The 21,293-nt window shown below is 31.5% G+C and overlaps 1 long non-coding RNA gene across 1 annotated transcript; it reads right to left on the bottom strand.

Moving 5' to 3' along the window:
* Positions 1-17,956: 17,956 nt before the first annotated feature.
* On the bottom strand, positions 17,957-19,638 carry LOC133030912 (uncharacterized). The gene is made up of 2 exons (XR_009684445.1): positions 19,338-19,638; positions 17,957-18,444 (listed from the first exon to the last, which is right to left on the bottom strand). It is a non-coding gene; the product is annotated as an uncharacterized LOC133030912 (long non-coding RNA).
* Positions 19,639-21,293: the final 1,655 nt, after the last annotated feature.

The raw sequence follows: 21,293 nt of genomic DNA, 5'->3' as shown, positions 1-21,293 counted from the left end.
ACCCCACCATGAAAGAAGTTGTGAAAACTGAAGTGTTGAAACTTTTGGATGCTAACATCGCTTATCCAGTGGCTGATAGCAAATGGGTCAGTCCAATTCAGGTAGTACCTAAGAAATCGGGTGTAACTGTTATTGAAAATGATAAAGGGGCCCTTGTTCCCACAAGGACTGTGACGGGTTGGCGCATGTGCATTGATTATCGAAAGTTGAATGCTGCCACCCGTAAGGATCATTTCCCACTTCCATTTATCGACCAAATCCTTGAACGTGTGGCTGGGCATCCTTTTTATTGCTTTCTTGATGGCTATTCAGGCTATTATCAAATCGAGATTGCATTGGAGGATCAAGATAAGACCACTTTTACATGTCCTTTCGGTACTTATGCTTTTCGGCGTATGCCATTTGGACTGTGTAATGCACCAGCCACCTTCCAAAGGTGCATGATGAGCATTTTCAGTGACATGGTTGAAAAATGTATGGAAGTATTTATGGATGATCTAACAGTCTTTGGAAGTTCTTTTGAAACATGCCTTCTTAATTTAGAAGTTGTTTTAACACGATGTATTGAGAAAGGTCTTGTACTCAATTGGGAGAAATGCCATTTCATGGTATCTTCAGGCATAGTCTTGGGACACATTGTCTCCGAAAGAGGGATTGAGGTAGATCAGTCTAAGATTGATCTCATTTCTAATTTGCCCACTCCAAAGTCTGTCAAAGATGTTAGATCTTTTCTTGGGCATGCTGGTTTTTATAGGAGGTTCATCCAAAACTTTTCAATGATTTCTCGTCCACTGTGCAACCTCCTCGCCAAAGATGCTAATTTTGAGTGGACACAAAAGTGTGAGGATGCATTCCGAACACTTGTTGCAAAATTAACGTCCGCTCCCATCATACAGTCACCTGATTGGAATTTGCCTTTTGAAATCATGTGTGATGCAAGTAATTTTGCTGTTGGAGCTGTTTTGGGACAACGAAGGGAGGGGAAACCTTTTGTTGTCTATTATGCAAGTCGAACTCTTAATAGTGCTCAAATGAACTATTCCACTACTGAAAAAGAGTTGCTTGCTGTTGTCTTTGCTCTTGACAAATTTCGAGCTTACTTGATTGGTTCACCTATTACGATCTTCACAGATCATTCTGCCCTTAAGTACCTCCTTTCCAAAAAGGATACTAAGGCGCGCTTAATACTAGTGGATCCTTCTATTGCAAGAATTTGACATCACAATCAAAGACAAGAAAGGTGTTGAGAATGTCGTCGCGGATCACTTGTCTCGACTTGAATTTAGTGATTCTGGCGATGATCCACCTATTCGTGATGATTTCCCCAGATGAACAAGCTCGCTTGCTGTTACTAAGTTACCGTGGTATGCACACATAGTTAACTACTTAGTAACAGGTGAACTTCCTTCTGAGTGGAGTTCACAAGATAGACGCAAGTTTCTGGTCGAGGTGCGCAATTTCTATTGGGATGATCCATACTTGTTCAAGTATTGCCCCGATCAGATCATACGAAGATGCATCCCTGATGATGAGGTGTCTAGTGTTTTGAACTTTTGTCACAATGATGCTTGTGGTGGTCACTTCTCTGTGAAGAAAACTACTGCAAAAATCTTACAGTGTGGCCTTTATTGGCCCACTTTGTTCAAAGACACCAACGAATTTTGTCGTTCATGTGTGAGGTGCCAAAAGTTAGGCTCTCTATCTCGTCGTCACATGATGCCCTTGAACCCTATTCTTGTGATTGAGATATTTGATTGTTGGGGTATAGATTTCATGGGACCATTTCCATCATCTTCTGGTTACCTTTACATTCTCCTTGCTGTGGATTATGTTTCTAAATGGGTTGAGGCTGTACCTTGTCGAACCAATGATAATGCAACAGTTACCAAGTTCTTGAAGGAAAACATTTTGTCAAGGTTCGGTACGCCTCGTGCTATCATTAGTGATCAAGGCACACACTTTTGCAACAAGTCTTTTGAGGCTCTCATGCGGAAGTACGGTGTGCTCCATAAGGTTGCTAATTCTTACCATCCGCAGACCAATGGGCAAGCGGAGTTAGCCAATAGGGAGATAAAACAAATTCTGGAAAAAACGGTAAATCCAGACAGAAAAGATTGGTCTTCTCGTCTTCTTGACGCTCTCTGGGCATACCGTACTGCTTTCAAATCCCCTCTTGGGATGTCTCCCTATCGGCTTGTTTATGGGAAAGCTTGTCATTTGCCTGTTGAACTTGAGCATAAGGCATATTGGGCTGTCAAAGCCTTTAATTTTGATCTTAATGCTGCAGGCATTAATCGCAAACTCCAGCTGTCTGAAATTGAGGAGTTGAGAAATGAGGCATATGATAATTCCAGGATCTACAAGGAAAAAATGAAAGTTGCTCATGATAAACAGATCCTGCGAAAGAATTTTGAGGTGAATCAAAAGGTGCATCTTTATGATTCTCGGTTGCATTTCCACCCAGGTAAGTTGAGATCACGGTGGACTGGCCCATTTGTGGTGAAAAAGGTTTTTCCGAATGGTTCTGTTGAAGTTGAGGACCCAACTGATGGGAGAATTTTTAGAGTCAATGGCCAGAGATTGAAGCATTACATCGAGAGTGTGAGTCATGTTGAAGAGGTCCTTCTTAAGGACCCTATCTATACACTCTGAGTTGTTCATTTCTTTTACATGTTTTATTTTATTTTATATATATATATATATTTTTTTTTACTTTTCTATTAGTTTTGTGTGTTTTCGTTTTCGTTTTCGTTTGTTTTGGGTTTGTTTTGTGTTATCAGGTTGTTTCAATTACCGCCCCATGGATATTGTCATCTTCCAGGTGTTCTCTTTCCCCTATCTTTTTCATTGCATATTTATTTTGACATTGAGGACACTGTCTGATTTTCGGTTGGGGGTGGTAAGTTCTGGTGAGCTTTCATTTGGAGAATTACATTGTTGTGTTGAACTTTTAAGTCAAATTTTCTCAAAATTTTCTAAGCATGATTGAAATATTTTGTTTGAGTTGGATTTTGCTATGTTTAGCTATTAAGGAGTGATTTTCAGAGTTCTTTAATGCACTTTCCAAACATGTGGTAAGATGGTTGTTAACACAAATAGTTGAAAAAATTTTCAAGCTTAAAGTTTTCCATATTTTTTTTGTAAGTTGTGAGAGTTGAGAAAACGACTTTTTGAACTTTTATTGATCATTTGAGTTGGTCAATTTAGATTTTTAGAATTTAAACACATGACATATACTGGAGGGACAATTTCATTTGTTAAAAGAGCCTTTGTTGTAATGTTATTTTTCATATTTCTTTTTATTCATGTATTTTTATGTTGCCTCTTGTAAAAAAAATCAAAAAAAAAATTCAAAAAAAAAAATTAATAAATAAAAAAAATAAGAAAAAAAATAGAACAAGAGCAACATTTCGTTATTGTGTTTTCTTTTTACAAAAAAAAAAAAAAAAAAAAAATTTGTTCCATATAAAAAATTGAATGAAAGAAACATCACTTCATGTGTTTCTTAAAAAAAAAAAAGTGTTCTTTTCTAATATTTACAATTTTCTTTTAGTTGGCTCTTTATTCTTCAAGTCTCTTGTAAATCCCAAAGGTTGTTTGTCATTTAAATTCTAATTATTTGATTTTCCTATCTTATGATCAATATTTGTTCAAATTGTTTGTCCTAAAAAGTTTGTCTTCTCTCATTTGAGCGTTAATTGTTACAATTCCAACTCCAAGAGTGTCATCTCTCCCATAAAAAAAAAATACTTTCAATGCCTGTGAGGAAATTGGAGTTGAGACCTTTACGCTTTTGAGATTTTTCGATGCTATTTGTGTTATGGCTTGTGGTAAGAAATGGATATGGTTTGGTGCACACACCCACAACTCTGGGGTTACAACTAAGTAGTTTGCTTAGCAATTTCTGATTTCTTGATGATATTTTAAAATGCATGGCTGGTTTTGATTGGTGTGACTTGATTATTCAGCTTGATAATTTTCTTCTCCGCTTGAATTGCTAGAGACTAGCAATAAGCTAGTTGGGGGTTGTGATTAGTGGTCAAAAATATCATTTTATTGATGTTAAAGTTTAAATTAAATTAAGTTTTGATTAATATTTTCATGAAATTAATATGATATGTTATATAATTGAAAATATTATTTTAAATTTAGTTTATGTTCATTTTGCAGGAAAGAAAATGATTTTTGGTAAAGTTGACAAAAGGAGAAGCCCAATAGCATAAACCCATGAGAAAATCTAAGATTGATTTTATTCTCTCTAGTTTGTACAACTCAATAGCAGTTGTAAAATTGGATCACATTCAAAGAGGATTAACAATTTTGATTGATTCCATTTCCCTATGAGTACGACATGTGGCAAGGAAGTTGGGGATTGTAATTTAATGGCCACGTTCAAGATTATCTTCTTTCTGATTTGGCTTAATCAAATTGTATATTTTCAATTTGATTAGTTGTTGCTGACAAGGAACGTCTCAAGCATGCCTCAATTGTGCGCTTTAAATTTCTAATCCCAAAAATTAAGCTATTTTCAATTTAAATTTATTCAGCTTTCCTTTTTAATTCTATGCATGGATTTTATTTCACATTTGTGTCTCCAAAAACACTATATAAAGGAGACCTCTTGTACACATTTGGTGTGTAATTTTTCATTGGCAAAAACTATAGTAAATTTTAGTTTTATTTTATCTATCTCTTCTCATATTTTCTTTTTAGATTATTGTGAGAATGACTAGCATTGTTGGCTAGTTTCCTAGATAAGGTAAAGGATGATCTTATATGTGAGGTAATATTTACTTGTGTTTTGATTCACCAAGTGCTTAAAGTTTATACATTTGAGTAGTATATTTTTCTTCTTTTTTTTTATCTCTATATTAATATATTTATCTATCTAGTATTATATAGAAATAGTCATGCTTTTTCTATGTGAATATGATTAGGATAAATATACATTAATATTAAAATTTTATGATTAATCTCTTATTGCATTATTACCAAACAAAAGGTATATTGTCATTCTTAGATTTTTCATAAGATTATTTTCTACAATCTTAATGTGAGAGTTCTATATTACTCAAATACATTTTTTTTTTTATTATATGTTCTTCAAGTTTTATCTTCCGATTAAATTATTGGGAAGTGAATAATTTAATTGTGTTATATGTGTGAATCAAAACCCAAATAAATGAGCCAAACATATAGGTGATTCTTGAAACCTTATCATTTTTTTTATTATAATTTTCTACCAATTTTATTTGCTTTAAATTTATTTTCAAAATTTTCTCAAAAACCACCAACGATTTATTTACTTTTTGCGCTTAAAGTTCTACTAATCACTTTTTGATAAGATATCTCTCTGTGGACACGACCGCCCATGCTACACTACAACAACCGCTTTGTGAAGACAAGTTTGGGCGTAATCATATGGACTTAACAAACTTCCTGTTCCTAGTATTATAGGTTTGAGTTTATCTAAACCTATGGCTTATGGTATACCTGGTAATTACTTACTCTAATGCAAGCAACTTACTTTAGTAAGATGCTGAAGCATTTTCTTTCTAACGGCAATCTATAGAAGCTTCACAACTTCTTAGACATAGATTTTATTTATCTAAGGAAAAGTATCAACTATTCCAGAAAAGATAAAGCCATGAAAGAATTTCTTAAATCAACAGTGAGAGGTCTTAGATATGCTTTTGTATGCCTTAGACCAGACACCTGCTGTTGAGTGGGAGTAATGAGTAGGTATCAGATTAATCTAGGAGAAGAACATTGGAAGACAATCAAGTAAATCTTAAGATTAAGAAGATGAACTATATGTTAGTCTATAAGGGTGTGTTTAAAACTCTTAGACTACACGATATCAGATTTCGAAATTTGCCTTTGTGCTAGAAAATCTTTCTGATAAGATGGTGATTACTCTGGTGGTGGAATAGTGATTTTGGAGAAGTGTAAAAACCTATCTGAAGTCTCTAGGTCTACCAGAGAGAGACTGAATGTTAAAGTTGCAGGAAAGGTACTTATTCAGTCTAAGGAAAGTTCTATACATCTTTGGCACCATTCCAAATTTCCTTAAACTACTAGTGTTAATTTCCTGATTAACCAAAAGTAGTTGCCAAAGGTATAGAATCCAGTATCCCAAGAGAGTAGGAATATAGAGAGGAATTTCACATTATCAATGATTTTGTGATTAAGGAAGAGTAATGATGGAGAAAAGGTTGTGGTTAATTCAACCTTTCAGATCCTATTACGAGGAGTTTACTACTACTACACTTGATTTGTATATCGAGGTGCTGAGATTATTTGAAACGCACTTTTTGTTTTATGTTAGTGCAAGTGGGAGTTTGTTGGGTTTTATGCCCTAAATAAAACTCATTTCAATATAATCAGATATTCTTATTAATATAGATCAGAAATAACATTTAATGTTGCATGGTTCACATGATTTATTTCATGATTATATGTACATAATGTATAAATTCATCTGAAACCCTTTTCACATACTTGATCCTGTTTATTGTGCCGTCAACACATTGGAAAGTAAACATGACTATGTGAATAAAGTTTCCTTAATTTATCAGACATAGGGTTTTACTTATATGATAATCTACAACAGAGTTTACTTGTATTTGGAGAAATACTATGTTCTTTTCAGAACATTGGTTAAAGTAAAGCTCAGGTTGGATGCATGGAGTATGCATCGGAAGGGACCGATATTGTACTTTGACTTAGATTTATTAAACTTACCGTAATATCTATTCAAGTCAATATCGCCTAGTTGATCCTAGATCAAATGATCTTAATCCTGTTATGATTAGGCTCAATCTCAGGAGGCTATTCGTGTTCTTTGATTTGTTAGTTAAGCCTACTTTTAGATCAGGGTGATACGTACATTTTGAGAACACGGTAGTGCAATTGAGTGGGAGCGCTATCATAAACATGGAATCTATAGCTTTTATCTGGCGAATAGTAAGCAAAGGATGATCTCCTTTGAGCTTGACCAAATGAACATAAATGGTGGAGTACTCATTTCACATAAGCTGAAATATCATTTATACGGGGTCCAGTGTTTTAAGGAATAAATACATTGTAGGGTGTAACGGTAATTTAATCCCTTTACAGTGTAGATCATTCATATAGAGGATCATTGATCAAATTAGGATTATAACAATGGATAACTAATGATGTGTCTATATGGTGGAACATATAGAGCATTCTATATACTGAGAGTGCAATTCTAAGTTCTATGCGTGGATTCAACGAAGAATTAATAAGTTAGTGAATTTTAGTGCTAAATTCTTGATCTACTTATTGGAAGCTCGGTTATATAGACCCATGGTCCCCGCACTAGTTGAGATAATATTGCTTGTAAGACTCATGTAATTGTTTTTGATTAATCAATTATAATTCTCAATTTAGACTATGTCTATTTGTGAATTTTCACTAAGTAAGGGCGAAATTGTAAAGAAAGAGTTTTAGGGGCATATTTGTTAATTATGATACTTTGTATGGTTCAATTAATAAATATGATAAATGACAATATTATTTAATAATTATTTATAGTTATTAAATAGTTAGAATTTGCATTTAAATGGTTGAATTAGAAATTGGCGTTTTTGAGAAAATCAGATGCAGAAAAGATAAAACTGCAAAATTGCAAAAAGTGAGTCCCAAATCCACTAGTATAGGGCGTGCCACTTTTGTAGGAAATTTAAACTGATATTTTCATAATTTTAATGCCAAAAAATTCAAACCTAACCCTAGTGGAATGCTATAAATAGATAGTGAAAGCTTCAGGAAAATTACACTAAAATTTCTAGACTTTTCTTCTGACACTTCTGATTCAGAAAAACCTGAGCCTTCTCTCTCCCTATCTTTGGTCGAACCCACTCTCTCTCTTCCTCTTGAATTTCGAAATCCTTAGTGTATGAGTAGTGCCCACACACAGCAAGTGATACCTCAATCATAGTGAGGAAGATCGTGAAGAAACACTTTCAGCAAGAAGGAGTTTCAGCATCAAAGATTCAGAGAAAGAGATCCAGGTTCATATATTGATAATGCTCTGCTACAGAAAGGAATCAAGGGCTAGATATCTGAACGGAAGGAGTCATATTATTCCGCTGCACCCAATTTAAGGTTTCCTAAACTTTATATGTGTTTATTTCATCGTTTTAGAAAGTTCATATTTAGGGTGTTAATAAACATACTTGTGAGTAGATCTAAGATCCTGGTAAAATAAATTCCAACAGGAATTTGTGAGGAGTTTTTTAGTATAATATTACTTTCTCCAAGGTGTTCTTAAAAAAAAATATCTCTTGCCCCTATCTCGTGTTTTACAAGAGTATTTATAGGCCAACTTTTCTTCATGCGCTGGCTTGGATTGATCATCCTTGGGCGGAGATCTGACCGTTGGTTTGGTAGTTGGATTTTTCCCATATGGCATCTAAGGGTGTCAGATTGTACAGGCTGGGCATCATACACGTGTCGGCCCAGGGCCTTTCCTTTTTGAATTTTCCTTATTCTTAGTCGTTGGATCATTCGGTTAGGTACAATGGTACACGCATGCTTCATACGATAACGTGTCGTGGGGGACAACCTCTGATGTCGTACCTGAAAAAGCCTGGTCACTAGGTCCGTAGTCTAACATGTACGAGCAGAGCCTCCACGGAATGAGGTTGTGGCTTGGTTAGGCACATTTCAAAATGCCTTTGTCCCTCTGGGAAAAACCCATACCCTTTGCGGGAGCCGATGGCTTCAGTTCCCGGGACTGGGGAAGACTTCGGCTTACGGATGTCCCTCGCATAACTGACTAACAGGGAACTTCAAATCACAGAGGCCTTTTCCGCGAGCTGGGGCCTTTATCTTCCTGGAGCGTCTGTGGAGGAAATTGATCGGTTGATGACTTCTTAACTTTTCTTCATTAAAATCCACGTGTCACAATCACAAAAATCCGAATAACACGTATCTATATTGGATCTATAGAGCGTTCTATGTAATCAAGAGTGCAATTCCAAATCTATAATGGAGTTAGGAGGAATTAATAAGTTAAGAAATTTACTCGTTAAATTTTAAATCTACTTATTGGGAGCTTGATTTAATAGGCCCATGGTCCCCACATTATCTAGGATAATATCATCGTGTAGACTCAATTAATTGATTTAATAAGTCAATTAGAATTCGAAAATAGACTATGTTTTATTAGAGAATTTTCACTTAGTTTGGGCTAATTTGAGAAAAAAATAGAAATAATAGTTTAATTGTTAATTAAGATATTTTGTAGATCTAATTAATAAATATATTTAACTTGTATTTTTGTTTGATAATAATTTATAATTATTAGATTAAAATCGGGGTTTAAATAATTAAATGTGATAAGTGGTAAAATTAAAAAAAGACTTATTTCTTTCATTAAGTTGAAATAAAGTGACAAAATAAAAGAGATTTTTACACTACATACTGAAATTTTCAACTTTTTTACTGTGAGGCAGAATATTTTTTCAAAAATACTGTGTTTTTTTTTTAAAAATATTGTATAAGTTTTTGTTGGAAATTATTTTACCAGGATCTTAGATCTACTCACAAGTATGTTGATTAACACCCTAAATATGAACTTTCTAAAACGATGAAATAAACACATATAAAGTTTAGTAAACCTTACATTGGGTGCAGCGGAATATAATGACTCCTTCCGTTCAGATATCTAGCCATTGATTCCTTTCTGTAGCAGAGCATTATCAATATCTGAACCTGGATCTCTTTCTCTGATTCTTTAGTGCTGAAACTCTTTCTTCACGATCTTCCTCACTATGATTGAGGTATCACTTGCTGTGTGTGGGCACTATTCTCACACTAAGAATTTCGAAATTGAAGAGGGAAGAGAAAGAAGAAGTGGCGGCTAAAGATAGGGAGAGAGAAAGGCTCAAGTTTTTCTCTGAAGGAAAAATAGAAAATCTAAGGGTAATTTTCCTGAAGCCTTCACTATCTATTTATAGCATTCCACTAGGGTTAGGTTTGAATTATTTGGCATTAAAATAATGAAAATATCAGTTTAAATTCCCTACAAAAGTGGCCGGCCATGCATAGTGGATTTGGGCCTCACTTTTTGCAATTTTGCAGTTTATCTTTTTTTGCATCTGATTTTCTCAAAAACGCCAATTTTCTAATTCAACCATTTAAATGCCAATTCTAATTATTTAATAACTATAAATAATTATTAAATAATATTGTCATTTATCATATTTATTAATTGAACCATACAAAGTATCATAATTAACAAATATGCCCCTAAAACTCTTTCTTTCCAATTTCGCCCTTACTTAGTGAAAAATTCACAAATAGACATAGTCTAAATTGAGAATTATAATTGATTAATCAAAACCAATTATATGAGTCTTACAAGAAATATTATCTCAACTAGTGCGGGGACCATGGGTCTATATAACCGAGCTTCCAATAAGCAGATCAAGAATTTATTACTAAAATTCACTAACTTATTAATTCTTCGTTGAACCCACGCATAGAACTTAGAATTGCACTCTCAGTATATAGAATGCTCTATATGTTCCACCATATAGACACATCATTAGTTATCCATTGTTATAATCCTAATTTGATCAATGATCCTCTATATGAATGATCTACACTATAAAGGGATTAGATTACCGTTACACCCTACAATGTATTTAATCCTTAAAATACTTAGCCACGTATAAATGATATTTCAGCTTATGTAAAATGAGATCTCCACCATTTATTTTCGTTTGGTCAAGCTCAAAGGAGATCATCCTTTACTTACTATTCGCCAGATAGATGCTATAGATTCCATGTTTATGTTAGCGCTCCCACTCAATTGCACTATCGTGCTCCCAAAATGTACGTATCACCCTGACCTAAAAGTAGGCTTAACTAACAAATCAAAGAACACGAATAGCCTCCTGAGATTGAGCCTAATCATAACAGGATTAAGATCATTTGATCTAGGATCACCTAGGCGATATTGACTTGAATAGATATTACGGTAAGTTTAATAAATCTAAGTCAAAGTTCAATATCGGTCCCTTTCGATGCATACTCCATGCATCCAACCTGAGCTTTACTTCAACCAATGCTCTGTAAAGAACATAGCACTTCTCCAAATGCAAGTAAACTCTGTTGTAGATTATCATCTCAGTAAAACCCTATGTCTGATAAATCTAGGAAACTTTATTCACATAGTCATGTTTATTTTCCAATGTGTTGACATCACAATAAACAGGATCAAGTATGTGAAAAGGGTTTCAGATGAATTCATACATTATATACATATAATCATGAAATAAATCACGTGAACCATGCAACATTAAATGTTATTTCTGATCTATATTAATAACTAAATCTGATTATATTGAAATGAGTTTTATTTAGGGCATAAATCCCAACAAACTCCCACTTGCACTAATATAAAACAAAAAAGAGTGTTTCAAATAATCTCAACACCTCGATATACAAATCAAGTGTAGTAGTAAACTCCTCGTAATAGGATCTGAAAGGTTGATTTAACCACAACCTTTTCTCCACTATTACTCTTCCTTAATCACAAAATCATTGATAATGTGAAATTCCTCTCTATATGTCTACTCTCTTGGGATACTGGATTCTATACCTTTGGAAACTACTTTTGGTTAATAGGGAAATAACACTAGTAGTTTAGGCAATTTGGAATGGTGCCAAAAATGTATAGAACTTTCCATAGACTGAATAAGTACCTTTCCTGTAACATAAACATTCAGTCCCTTTCTGGTAGACCTAGAGACTTCAGATAAGTTTTTACACTTCTCCAAAATCACTATTCCACCCCCAAAGTAATCACCATCTTATCAGAAAGATTTTCTAGCACCAAGGCAAGTCTAGAAATCTGATGTGGTGTAGTCTAAGAGTTTTAAACGCACTCTTATTGACTAACATATAGTTCCTCTTCTTAATCTTAAGATTTACTTGATTGTCTTCCAATGTTCTTCTCCTGGATTAATTTGATACCTACTCATTACTCCCACTCAACAGTAGGTGTCTGGTCTAAGGCATACAAAAGCATATCTAAGACCTCTCACTGTTGATATAAGAAATTCTTTCATGGCTTTATCTTTTCTGGAATAGTTGAGACTTTTCCTTAGATAAATAAAATCTATGCCTAAGAAGTTGTGAAGCTTCTATAGATTGCCATTAGAAAGAAAATGCTTCAGCATCTTACTAAAGTAAGTTGCTTGCATTAGAGTAAGTTATTACCAGGTATACCACAAGCCATAGGTTTAGATAAACTCAAACCTATAATACTAGGAACAGGAAGTTTTGTTAAGTCCATAGAATAGACTTATTAACTAAAATTTCCTTTTATGTCCTTGTAATAGAAAACTTTAGGTTACTCCATGTGAATGGATTAAACCATAGTTCTCGTGGCTTTTCTTCTTAGTTTCTTATCTTGACAATCCATTACTTGCTTAAACTCACAATGGATTTTAATCACTAGTGTCTTCCGAGTCATAAGAAGGTGAGTTCCTAGAAACTCTCCCACTACGACAAGGTACCGTGAATTATGTCTAAGAAAACTAAATGGTATTGATCTCTTCGGTTGTGACAAGACAACAGAGGCAGTGGGATCATCATATGTTATATAAGATGATAGAACACTTTTGAAATCAAGAAAAATATCTCATTTATTTGGTACTTTATTTTCAGACTTAGTCATTATCTTAAAAAAGTAGTATTTGTTTGAACAAACACTTTCTTATCGATTGACTATGGGATGATCCACCCCTAATTACTTAGAATAGCTAACAAACCATGGTTAACAATTCTAGCTTTTCTTAAGATTTTGATTAGGTCATCCATGAATCTAGTAATGATTTACATTAAGTATACAACCATTACATCATTCTGAAATTGTATTACCATAGAAGGATTTAGGCAACGACTAGTAACTAATCATCAATATGCAACTCAAAATTTCTGGGGAGGTAAGTTTGGATATAATTCAAAAATCAATTTAATGATCTTTGAACTGCATATTTACTAACTATTTCTCCACCCCTATCAGTTCGCAAGATCTTTAACCACTTACCTTAATGGTTTTTCACCATTGCTAGAAATTTATGAAATTTTTTAATTATTTCAAATTTCTTTGCATAAGGTATAATCTAGAGTGATCGTTTTAAGAATACAACGAAAAACTCATATCCACCACAGAATGTACATCCATCTTCGAATGAGATGAACTACTTTCAGTGGATATAGGCATATTAACTCTTTGTAGAGATTGATCTTGTCAAAACCACTATGAACAAGATACAAATGCCATAGATTAAAAAAATGTGGTAGTGTCTTTTGATGACTTATGTTTAGTTACATCAAAGAGTTCTTAGAATACTGCAAGTGGATCCTGGTTACAGAATACTAAACTCATATTCCATACAGTTTGAATCCATTAATAGAAGATGGATATTAAACACTTGAGAAAGTGTAACTGTATTGTATTCTGGAATTAGAAATATAAGAAAATTTCTGTTTGGAATCTAAAATTAGTCAAAGACTTAAATTTATACCAAATATTATGAGTAATTGTATCTTGGACCACCACTACTAATTTAACTCTAAGTCAGATTTGCCCATAAAGTAGGAGATTTCTAAGATTGAGGATTTATATCAATTGGGAATAGAATTTCGGGATTATAATCATATGCATCATTTAATTTCTTAAGAGAAAATATAGAATGACATGAAATGATTTATAGACCATTCATCCAATGATATGTTATTGAGCTAATTCGCAATGAATAAGCTAAGAGGAATTAGAATAATTTCGTTTATAAATAAGAATCCAACGATGCTTCGATTAGCGAGAGTCAAAGTAATCTTATTTATACAATCTTCTTGTTTCATATTGTAAAAATACTAGTCTAAGGTGTCCTCTATTGATGAACAGCTAGATGTCGCATATACAATATTTATCTTTCGAGATTTAACACTATTATGTATGTCTAATGGTGAAAATCCATTAGGGATTTATCTCATTAGATAAACAAACCAAGTTAGACCAACTATGAAGATTTGAAATTAAACTACAATTTAATAACAGAAAATAACATGGTTCAATATAAATTCATACACAATTCAGAAATTATTAAACATATAGCAAGTAGGAATGACAAGCGAAAATACTAAAACATACAATCCTAAATAATTTCCAAGGTTTTCAACAAACTGATATTAGTGTCCCGTTTAGGCGAGAGTCAAAGCTACCATCCATTGAATAGAGTTGTCAACTCATCTAAAATGTTAAACATTCTAGCAACCTTTTATTCGATCAAGATTGGAATTCAGCGTTGTCCCGTTTAGGCGAGAGTCAAGGCAATTCTATCTTATGAGCTTCCACCATTGTTTCATAATTTCCAAGTCAAATATGGTCGCCACCATTAGGTTGATCCATACCATATAAAATACTTAAAAACTACTTATCTTTCGAGATTAAACGGTGCGAAATTGCTAATGAACGTTCCTCCATTATGGAGGATTACTCACTAAAAAAAACGCGATGTAAAACCAAGAATTAGATCGAATATCTTAATAATAATAAAGCTCATTATTTAAAGACAGTTGTATTTTCTTTGATACATATTTTAATCTATTTATTTTAAATATATATTTATTTAATTAGAATTTCTAATTTAGAATGAAAAATTCTAAATATAAATTTTAATTTAATATTTATAAATTTTACTTAGATGGATATCAAAATAACATGAATTATTTTTATCTTAGTAATAATTTCCAATAAATATTTAGAAAAATATTCAATTTAAGTTGTTACAAAATTTATTTAAATTAATTTACAACTCAAATTTAATTTTCTATAAATATATATTGCATTTCGAAAAATTAAAGTATTTAAGAATACAATTTCGAAATTGCATGTTAAAAAATAAATCCTAGAAAAATTATTCTAATTTAATTTTGGCCCAAAATTAATTAATAAAATTAATTTACAACAAAAAATATAATTTTCCTATTTAATTAAATATATAAGAAAAATTCCAAATATTTAAGTATGATGATGAAAATCAACTTAAACATTAATTTTCTATTTAATTAAATACACTAGAAAAATACTTCAAGCAAACACAGATAATATCTACCTAGATTTTCCTTTGACTAATTAATTCAATTTCTAATAATATACTTTAATTCATTTATTTTAAATTAATCAATAAATGAAAAAAATTATTGATTTATGTTGGTCCAAAAATTAATTAAAATAAATAATTAATTTACAACTTAATCTATTTTTCAAGATAAATTCAAAATCATCTTGCATTATGAAATGCAATTTGGAAAATTGATTAATAAAATAAAGGAAAAATATATATTTTGAAAATTATTTAAATTTAAGTTGAAAAAATAAATTTCAACTAAAAATAATTTTCTATTTAATTAAGTGTCATGAAAAAGAAATATTTAAGTATCATGATGAAAATCAACTTAGATATTTAATTTTCAATTTAATTAAATGTATTAAATTTAAGAAATAAATAATTAAGTGTAGAGAAGGCTTAATTATTAATCTTTAGTTTAATACTAGGAAAAAATATACTTAAAATAAATTGTAAAAAATTAATTATTTAAATAATTAATTTCACAATGTATTATATTTTCCTATTTAATATTAGAAATAATAAGTAGTCTAGAAATAACTATCTAGAAAATACCTTATTTGACTAAGTATCTTTTCCACAAAATTTGGAAAAAAATATCTAATTTAAGTTGTATTAGAAAAAATCTAGAACTTAAATATTTTCAAATTTAAATTTAATTAAATATCAAAAATTAAGTTGTAACCATTTAATTTAAAAATATTCCATTTTAAGTTAATATTCGAAAAGATATCAACTTAAAAAATATCTAAAGAATCTTAATAACCAATTCCTAAAATTCCTCAACTTAATTTTGAAATTTTAAATCGAAAAGATGTTCAGATTTAAGTTGATTAGTTAGTGATAATTAATTTTCAACTTAAATAGGAATATTTAATGAAAAATTTAAATTAAGCTTTAGAAAGAATCTAGATGGTTATAATTCCATATTTAATTAAATACAAGAAAATACATATAGTTTAACTTAGAATAAAATTCTTTAAACTATGGTTTTCTTAAATTAATTTCAAAATAATTGAAATTAATTATGTTGCTAATCAATTTTATTAAGTTAAACTAATTTAATTAACCTAGTACAGTTATTCAAATCAGGCAAATGGACCTTCACAATTGGGGTGGTTCATGTGAGGGGGTGATGGGTTCAGTATGTCGTACCCACTACTATGGCTCCCAACTCTCACACAAGGCCCAAAAGAGAGGAATTTAACCTTAAAATGAACAACTGTTATTAATTGAATAGGCCCAAAAACTAAATGGGCCTAAATAAAATCTATCAAGAACTATGATATTTTATTTAGCAACAACAACCTATATGCATCTATAATAAAATTAAACACATAGACTCACACATGCACACAATTTGGATGGATCCTATCATGTTGCTAGGTCATACACAGATGAAAGAAGATTGTAAATATACCTGTTACAAATTATTTACTTGACCAAGGGAGCCATGAGTTAAAATCATATCATTGGATCTGTCAACAAGTTAACCATGGCTATTTGCAATCAAGCAATAATAGGTTTTAAAAACTTACAAACAAGCCAAAACACATACTCCTGCAACAAGGTTAGCTGGATAGTTGGATGTAGGATTTATTTAATTTTAAATAAATAATTTCGAAAAATTAATTAAATAAAAAAAATTAACGAAAATTTAAAAAATTTAAAAAAAAAAATCAAAATTAAAATATATAAAATATTTAAAATTAAACCTACAATTTTGAAAAATTAGGTTTCAACCAACCTAAATATCATTTCAAAATTTGCTAACTACTTTTAAAAATTTAATGTTATTTTATAAATAAAAATTAAATAAAATTAAAAAAGATAAATAAATATATTTTTCAGATTTTAAATTTAATTTAAATAGATAAAATAACAAAATTTGAAAGTTAGCAAAATATCTTACATCTATTTAAAATTACATGATTATAGTTATCTTATTTTAAATTTAAATAAGGTCAAATTATTTTAAAAAAAAATTAATTTAAAAAATTTAATATCTGACCTTAAATTTAAAAATAAGATAAGATATAATCAAACTTAAAAATAAGATAGATAATTAAGCAAAAAAGATAGATATTTACTATTTTTCAAATTCAAATTACACTAATATGATGAATTAAATTTAAAAAATATTAATTAATTTAATTATGATAATTAGAATTGAATTAGGAATAGTAAATATATAAATACAGAACTACACAAAAAATCGGAAGTTAAATCCATGAAAAAGCATGAAAAATCGAAGAAAAACGAAAAAAATGCGAGCTGTACGGACAGTATGCTCAACATACTGTCCATGGGCGCGCAAGGGGCTGCATGGGCGAGGGATGTGGGCGCAGGAGGCTGCATGCAGCCTGTTCCGCGCGCATGTCCCCGTTGCTCGACCCTGATTTTTTTCGAAACTTTAAAAAATCATAACTAATTCAAATTAAATCGAAATTGAGTTCTATAAAAAAGTAACTTGCTTAATTTTTTCCATACTATCCAATAAAAATAATTCCAGAAACAGATATTCAATTATTTTTCACGAAAATACACAAACATCAATCAATCATCAAGTAACACTCAATACAACATGATACCATCCAAAACATCAAACAAACGTTTTAAAGTCCAGATTTCTTGCAAGCAAATCAATTACCATGGCTCTGAGGCCAGTTGTTGGAAATTATTTTACCAGGATCTTAGATCTACTCACAAGTATGTTGATTAACACCCTAAATATGAACTTTCTAAAACGATGAAATAAACACATATAAAGTCAGGAAATAATTTGAACCACTTTTACCAACCCAAAATTAGAAACATCTGAACTAGATATGTCAAGAACCTCCCAGGAACTATCAGCTAGAGACACAATAACCTCATCGTTCTGGGCTAGAGCTAAGTTTAATGGCCAAGCTCAAGAACTTGACTTGTCCAAACTCCCAAAGCTACCAAGGGTCGGACCAAAACTAGGTCTATTATTGAGGATTGTATTACCAAACAAGCATAGCAATAATGAGTGTTGTGTAATCTCAATGCAAATGGTATGAAGATAAGTTTAACTATATATCAATCTCTTTTCTCATTGATCGGCCCATAAGCATGTCTTTTGAAACCATTAAAAGATCACTCAACGCATTGAGAAGAAGAAAAGATTTAAATTCACCATTCCACGCTGTTTGTCATCACCCTCACCGCAATGCTCTTCTTCTTCTGGCACATCATCAGCATCCATGCCAAACATATCAGTAAGCTATCTAGACTAATTGCCAACCTGCATCACAAGCACAATTCTTTAGTAAAAAACCCTTGAAATTATTATCTTTACACACATCATAACTCTCAAAGTACACATAAAAATAATAAGTCAAATGTCAACATTCTTGGGGTTACTATACTTGGTACTTATTTATATCATATTTTGATGTAATTGGAATATTCAAATTAAGTACCTTTAAATACAGGCTATAATTTTTTTAGCTGTAATGACACTTTAATGGATTGCAGGGAAACCCATTATGAGGACAACCATTTGGTGCCCAATCAAGAATTCAAACCACACAATCACAAATAAGGACAACCAACACCTAATATGAACTTACTTGACCACACCATAGAGCTTTATCTTTACGCCCTATCACACAAGAAAAAATCTACACAAAAGAGGTATGGACCTAAGTTAGAAAACATAAAAAATTTAGGTTGAAATTTTAAGCACCAATTTTTGTTTGGATTGAAAGATTTTTCATAACAAGGAATCTCATAGCTTTAAAGCTATAGAGTCAAAAACATGAAACAAATGATGAAAGCTGCTTTTTCTGTACTTTTAATTTCTCTTTTTTCACTTTAAACATAAATTTTGACACCTGCCCATAATTATGGAATGCCCTAACTCCTTAATTTCTTGTTCTTCTTCTTCCTTTACAATACAAAGACACACAACAGTATAACACTGAGTCAATACCCTTACAAATTCACATTTATAGAGCATGGAGACATTAACAGCTCCAAATAACCAAACCCATTATCAAACCTAGAATATAACTCAATTGTTTCCCAAATATTACATATTAACCCCACCCCATAACAAGTTTCTTACTAAGTTATCCTCCATTAGATTGAGAAGAGAAGAGATGGAGACAAAGAGATTGAGAAGAGAAACATTACCTTCAACCTTTATCTTCTTCCACAGTCGATCGTTCAAAACCACCTCCATCATTCTTCGGTCGCAAGATGGAGACAAAGAGATTGAGAAGAGAAGCTTTCGGTGGATGGTGATGATGATCAATGAATAATTAGAGGAGGTTTCTAATGTGTGTGAGAGAGAGAGATTAATCAATTGGAGGAGGTTAAAAAAAATAAATATTTATTTAAATAATTATTATTTAATTTAAAAATATTATTAAAAAATAATTTTAGGAATAATCTAATACATTGTAAGTATAACCTATTTATATGCACTCATCAATTTATGACACTTAGATTAAATATTTATGGTTCTAAAAATGTACCTACCATAGGGACAAAAATAAAGTACTTACCATAGACATGTCCTATATTTATATTCAACTACAGGAAAATATGCACTATTAGTTTTGGGGGCATTAGTGTAATTTTAAGTAGACGGGAAGTTATATTTGCACCCCATAAAATGATAAATACACTCTATTATTAAAAAAATATAAATTTAAATAATTTAATTACTCCCAATATATATATTTTTTTTAATTTTTTTCCTCACATTATTTTATATTAATTTCAATACTTATTTTGATTTCAATTTTATAATTTTTTTTAACTCATGTATATATATTTTTTATATTTTTCTAAGAAAATTTTATGTCATTTTTTATTTTAATTTTTTTGTCATAATATTTAAAATGTAATTTATTTTTATTTGATAGGTATATTTTTTAAGAATATGAATTTGAAGAAAAAAAATAAAAAAAACTTAGTACAATTAAAGTATAAATTTTATAAGGTGCTTTCAAAAGTTCTTGCTAACCGTGTGACAAGCCTTATAGACCTTTGTAATATCCGCTCACTCCGAAAGGGTATTTTTGTAATTTTATTTAGCTGAGAGTATTTTTTTTTTATGTTACATATTTATGGATTTAAATATGTATGGGATTATTTTTATGATGATATAATATTTGATTTTATTGGCATGTGTATAATGCCTAATAGATACATATGTCTGGATATTGTTATATGGGTATATTATTATTATTATACGTATTATTATTATTATTACTATTATCATTATTATTATTAATATTATTATTATTATGATTATATTTATTAACTGTTACGATATATACACGAATGAACGGAACGAACCGAACGCTTATTTTGGTGGAATGGGAATCGCTCCACTTCGGTTCAATGCGATATTTTGCTTGGGTTTAAACACGATAGAAATTAGGTTTTAAACTCTATTTTCGTTCACCCAAAACAGAGAACCAACGAGAGAGAGAGAGAGAGAGAGCACGTATACGGCGTATACGGTACCGAAAATTTTCGTTTCTTCAAGCGGAGTGAAACCTGGGTAAATGTGGGGGTTTGGGATCACTTATATACGACCTAAGGAAGCTTTTTAACGTGGTATAAGGGGCGGAAGTCGTCGTTTTAAGATTCGCCATTTTTGAAGCTTCAAAGGTGCGGCTTAGTTACGGACTCGAATTCGAACGTGTTTAAGCTTGTTCTTGGGTCAAGGGAGGTTATATTTGAGTGCATGGGACCCTAAGGATTGTTTTTGACGTAAGAAAACGAAGCTTTAACGTCCAAAACGAAAATCCAAAATTTTGGACTCCATTAAAGACGGTACACCGCCAACGAAGAAGACAACCCCGATCTGCCTTCTCGGACCACTTTTCTTGATCATTTTGAGGTCCTGAGCATTGTGGAGAGCCTCCCCAATCGAAAGGACGCTTCAAGAGCAATCGGAGATAAAGTTACACTTTACCGGCGACGAAACCGACGAGAACGCCGGCGACCGCGTTCTGACCGTTTCTGAGGTGTTTTTCTTAGATATTTTTGTATATTTTGATTCCTTATTTTATTCTAAGGTGCTTGGTGAAGTTTCATAATTTTCTGAATTTATTTGGAATTATTGTGAATTAT

Source organism: Cannabis sativa, chromosome 9 (genome assembly GCF_029168945.1).
Source record: "Cannabis sativa cultivar Pink pepper isolate KNU-18-1 chromosome 9, ASM2916894v1, whole genome shotgun sequence".
Taxonomy (NCBI): domain Eukaryota; kingdom Viridiplantae; phylum Streptophyta; class Magnoliopsida; order Rosales; family Cannabaceae; genus Cannabis; species Cannabis sativa.
This window is presented reverse-complemented; position numbering and strand designations above follow the sequence as displayed.